The following is a 6,000-nucleotide window of genomic DNA, read 5'->3' as shown; positions in this document are numbered from 1 at the left end:
TTTAAGTGCTCCAAGTTTTTATTGCTTGGTCCTAACTTTTAAATAACTACTTGTATGTGCATAATTTTTGTTTGCTTGATTCATTTTGCTTCAACTCCAAAGAAAGAACTAGTACCTTTTAGTGCTCATGATAATATCTATTGATTTATTCTGTTTTGGGAAAACCTTGAGTCTTTCATGAATTTTGGCATGTTTTCAGAAAGCTACAGTTGTATAAGTTCAATGGATTGGGCTTTTAGAAAAAGAAAGTTGGGCTGGAAATGTGCTAGAATATTTGCCTGGCATGTGGATTCCATCATCACACCCCTAAAAAAAAAAAGCTGAATAAAAAAGATGCCACTCTCAATCCTAACTGTTGGGAAATACTAAGAACTTTAAATTCAAATAAGCATATAAGAAGAGTTTAAAATGTTTTAGATAGATGTGATGGATCATGCTTGTAATCTCAGAGTTTAGGAGGCTGAGATAGAAGGATCATGAATTCAAGGTAAGACTGGACTACTTAGCCAAACACTGCCTCAACAAAGCAAAATTTTCTAGTACTTTCTGAACTACAAGAACATTAAAATTCTAGATACTGTAAAATGATAGCATGTTTGGGAAAGGGAATGACAAAACAGAATTAGGAGACCTAAGAGACATCACTCAAACCCATTCAAGCCTTAAAAAATTTTTTAACAATTGAGAGAAACTAAAAATAAATAGCTCACTGATATGGTTTCATCCACAAATCAATGGTACCGACATCGTTATAGTTAACAACAATGACAAAAATGGGTGTGAGAAAGAAAGGGACTGAGAAGACTGAGTTCTAAATCAAGAGGCATTTATTGCAAGCTACCAGCCAAATGAAAGAATGATCACTGTCTAAATATGGATTTGACAAAACTTTCTGAGAAAATCTTTAGAAATTAATAAGGAAAAATTAGACCGAATTGGGGATTAGATGACTCTAAAATAATTTTACGAGGTCTGATAATGACATTTTAAAATGTGTAAGAAAAATTTGTGTTTTATAGTTGCTTATGGAAATACGAGAGATGGAAGGACTTGAAGGATGACATTTACATTAAAATATTTAGAATAAAAAGGAAAAAGGGAGGAGAGTTCAATAAAGACTGGCCTGATAGCCAGGTGCTGGAGGCATAGGTCTGTAATCCTAGCTACTCAGGAGGCTGAGATTTGAGGATCGTAGTTCAAAGCCAGCCTGGGCAGAAAAGTCCATAAGAGTCTCATCTCCAACAAACTACTTGGAAAAGGCTAGAAGTGGTGCTGTGCCCAAGTAATAGAGCATAGAGTGCTAGCCTTGAGCAGAAGCAGCCCAGGAATAGTGCCCAGTCACTGAATTCAAGCCCCAGGACCAGAAAAAGAAGAAAGAATGGAAGGAAGGAAGGAAGGAAGGAAGGAAGGAAGGAAGGAAGGAAGGGAGGAAGGGAGGAAGGGAGGAAGGGAGGGAGGGAGGGAGGGAGGGAGGAAGGAAGGAAGGAAGGAAGGAAGGAAGGAAGGAAGGAAAGAAAGACTGGTCTGATCTAGATCATGTGCAACTGTTTGTTGTTAGAGGTATGGGTTTATGTTTGGAACTTTTTGTGAAGCAAAAACTGAAATATCATCAGATTGAAAGAGAGAGAAAGAGAAACAGAAGGAGAGAGAGAAAGAGAGAGAAGGAAGGAAGGAAGGCAGGCAGGAAGGAAGGAAGGAAGGAAGGAAGGAAGGAAAGACAAGGTGGAGGCTATACTCAATTAGGCTTAATATAACCCTATGCTTTTATTACAAAGAGCTAATTAAATGATGTTTGATAAAGTAATATCTGTATTATTTTTAAAATCAAATAGTATCTGCTAAAACTGTTGTGATAATTAAATTTCACTGGTGCTTAAGATGTAAGAATCAGAAAATCAAACTGTTTGATTCTCTGTGGAAAAACTTCTGATGAGCACTTGTGAGAAAATCTCAGTTGGCTGTCCACAGAATCCTTCCCCTTTCTCAGCAATGAAGCTGACTTCTCAAATGGAAAGGTCACAGGAGCTTGTGAGAGGTCACATGGGGAGAAAGTGGACGGTCACGTAAGAGAGGTCCTGTAGAGAGCCTGTGTGAGGAGTCCTGTGGGCAGGACAGTGGGGAGGCTGTGTTGGAGAAGCCACGGGGAAGGCCATGTGTGAGATCATTTAGGAGGCCATTGTTGAGGCAGCCTTAGCTCCCTGTCATCTCCATTAGCAAATTGCCTTTTTCCTCTCTTCACCAAATAGCTATTTTCTATCTAGGACCTGTGACTGTCACCACCAATTTTTCCTCTTGCAGTATGGGCATTTCTTTCCCATTCCAAGGCTCTTTCCATTATAAAGAGATTTGAGTGTTTTCACATTTCACATCTTCAAACTCCAATTTCTTTGATGTGATCAGTAACATCTTTAGCTGTTAAAGAGTGGGACGCTTATTTCCTTCATTCCAAATTGGATCTCTGTGTAAGAAACTGGAGGATTTGGTAACCTTTTGTACTCTGTGGTAGAGCACTAAGAGGAATAACTGAGTCATAGGCAAACTTTAGATTGTGCTTTGGTTTAAAAACTCAAGTTTTTCAAAGGGAAAAGTGAAATGAGATTTGATGCACTTTATACTCTGGTACTACTTGGCCCAGAAATTGATTTTAAACTTGTGTAGGGGTGGATGAGTTTGATCGAGCAAACTTTATCCAGCTCCTTAGGAAAATCAAAGTTTATTTAATGTAATTTTAATTTTATTGGTAGTACATAGTATGTACTTTTAAGGACTTGGGGATTAAATTGGCAAATATTTGTTTTGCAAAATATAAGGAGCTCTATACAAATGGTCTCCTTTCTTATTCCTAGTAATTTCTTTAATACCATAGAAATAAAGAGTCCCCCAGAGAAAGGCAAGGAATTTCACTGTAAGGATGTAGGAGTAAGTAGAACTCAAGTTAATCTTGAGTTACTGATAGATTAGAATTTCTACCTGGTCATTCCTGAACAGGAAAGGAAAAAGGAAAAAAAAGACAGAAAACCCTCTTAATACTCTGATGAATTAAAATAACATGAAAATTCCAGCAGAAAAATAGAGGGCAGTAACTGAAAAGAAAATTACAAAACATGGGTCTGGAAATGTGGCATAGAGGCATTACCTAGCATGCATAAAGCCCTGGGTTTAATTCCTCAGTAATACAAAAACTGAAAAAGCTGTAAGTAGCACTGTGGCTCAAGTGATAGAGCAATCAAAGAGAAGCTCAGGGACAGTGCCCAGACCCCAGGACTGGTAAAAAAAAAATTTTTTTTTAATTACAAAACTGTTGATATCTTTATGAGAAAGGCCTAATATTACCAATCAAATAAATGTAAATTTAAATAGATAATTCTCTCTCTCTCTCTCTCACACTCTCTCGCTCTTGCTCTCTCTTGTTTAATCTCAAGGCCTTACACGTACTAGCCAAGTACTCTGCCACTGAAGTATATACCCCAGCTCAAAACAGGTAACGTTTTAGATTTCCAAATTGGCAATAGCTAGTATCTTTGCAGAGATAAAGATAATAAAAGGGTAGTTCGATGGACAGATCACTGGAAAGTGACCAAGTCGTTCAGCAAGGTATAAGGATGTGGATTCTGACTTCTGTGAATGGGAAGATGTGGTCAAAAGTTGTGCTACATTAGTACTCTCAGAGAATGTCTAATAACCAAGGAAAATGCTCATCATACAACTAAGAAGAGTAAGAACACTGTGTGTTTTCATATATAGAACAATATATGAGCACAATAGAGCAACTCCTGTACTCGGGAGTTTTAAAACATGATTGTCAGTTTGAAAACAGCCTGGACCTATGCTATCCAAAACATTAAACTTGTTCACATTGGACAACAAAATTATGTGATTTTTTTACCCTTTTTTCAATACTTATTTCTCTGTATATTTATTTTGTATAGTGAATATTATACATTTTCACTGTTTTTTAAAAATTCTTATGCATAACAATTATTGGGAAATTTTTATGATATACCTAGCAAGAATAAAAACTATAAAATAAGGTAAGAGATTGTCAATAGATACAAAGTTTCTTTTTGCAGGTAATAATAAAGATTTAGAATTCATTGTAATAATGGTGGCATAATTCTATGATTATATTACACCTATCCCTTTATTTGTCTAGAACCATACCGTAGGGAGGATTATATAGAAAGAGAAGTTAAGGAAAGAGAAGAGGGCATCTGAGAGACAGTGGGAGTTTACATTTTGATTTGTATAGCGTATTTTGGTTCTGGGGATGAACCTAGGGCTTTGTGCACACTACTGTTGAGCTATATCACCAGAGCCTGTAGGCTTTTGGTTGCTATTGACTGCAGGGCTTGAACTTAGAGCGTAGGTGTCCTCTCTGAGCTCTTTTGCTCTACCACTTTGAGCCACAACTCCACTTCCCGTTTTCTGGTCTTTTATCAGAGATAAGAATTAATTCCATGTACTTTCTTCAAACCATGACCCTCAGATCTCAGCCTCCTGAGTAGCTAGGATTACAGGCGTGAGCCACCAGCCCTTGGCCATAGTGGCATTAAAAAAAATGATATAATTATTCGGGAAAATCTCCTTAGCAAAGGAAAATGGCTGTTTTGGGATTAGCAATAAACAGTGTAAAGGAAGCATGTCACTTACTTCCTGTGTAACCCCTTTCAATCACTCCCCTTGCCCATAAGTGGTGATTCCTGCTGACCAACCCACCTCAGGGCTCCTCTGTGGCTATTTCTGGAATATTCACTCAATTTCAGTTCAATGAGTCCTCTTAAACTCCTAGAAATCTTGGTTTCTCATCCCCAGAAAGTTCAAATACAGCCTCAGAAACATCAGATAACTAGTTTATAAGGATTCTAATTATGGTCCAGGGATTCCAAAACTGAGAGACCAAGCAAGATGGGACTTACTACTCAGGCTCCATGCCAGAGGAGAAAGTAGGCTCCAAAATCTGAAGTTGCCTGCATAAGGTCACATGACTACTTCTCCATTGTCTGTAATTAACCATACCAGTTGTTCTCCGGAGTTTCATTCAGTAAAAGTAGGTTAATAAAGATGAAGTTTTAGGATTGTAGGTATTGGTGAAATTGGGGCCATATTAGGACTTAGAAAATTAATTTGATTTTTTTAATCTATGAAAATGGTTTTTATAAACTAATGCACAGAGAGACCAATCAGCAAAGAGAAAGTTCCCTAAAATCTGAAAAGACACCCATGCTGCTGGGTTCTACCAGTAATCATACAGTGATATTTGAAATGTGTATGTTTAATGTGAGGAGAAAATTAAGCTGGTTTTCCTGAGGGCACTCATACACAGGACTAGCTACTGAAACCCACCACTTCGATGTAGCTAAATTAACCATAAGTAAGTAAATTAGAAACTCAAGGAACTTCAGCAAGACCGGGGAGAGGCCTGGCGGCATCTAACCCACAAGGCTAAAAGAAAGTGGGTCAGTAAGAACCAGGGAAGTCGGCAAAGGATGCTGATGAAGAAGCCTCTGAGTCCTTTGGGAAATTTCCTTCTGGTTAGAACAGACCAACTAGCAGAGCACAAAAATGCCAGATTTGAATTCCATTCTCAACCACCTCCCACTTCACAAATATACATCCATATGTATTCCTCACCAGTTAGAGTTTGTTCCATGACTGTCAGATCTCTTTGAAAATATGTGCATTTCTATTTTTATAATGTTTATTATTTCTGCTTATAAAAGTAATGTTATAGAAAAAAATTATGGCGTGTACACTTCTGTTTTGTGCCGAAGACTGTGTCTCCCAGGTTGGCAGTTTGCTTGTTGAAATAAAGTCTTTTTCAGTAAAAGAATAAAGAAATCAAGGGAAGAAGGAAGGAAAAAGAGAGGGAGAGAAAGAGAGGAAAACAAACAAACAAAAAAACCCTGAAAGTCAGCCATAAACCATGACAAATATTGAACATCTGGAAACATTTTCTTCTAGTCTTTTTTTCTTTGTGTAGATGTGTGCATTGTGGGACAA

Source organism: Dipodomys spectabilis, unplaced genomic scaffold (genome assembly GCF_019054845.1).
Source record: "Dipodomys spectabilis isolate Male_0828 unplaced genomic scaffold, ASM1905484v1 ptg000081l, whole genome shotgun sequence".
Taxonomy (NCBI): Eukaryota; Metazoa; Chordata; class Mammalia; order Rodentia; family Heteromyidae; genus Dipodomys; species Dipodomys spectabilis.
This window is presented reverse-complemented; position numbering follows the sequence as displayed.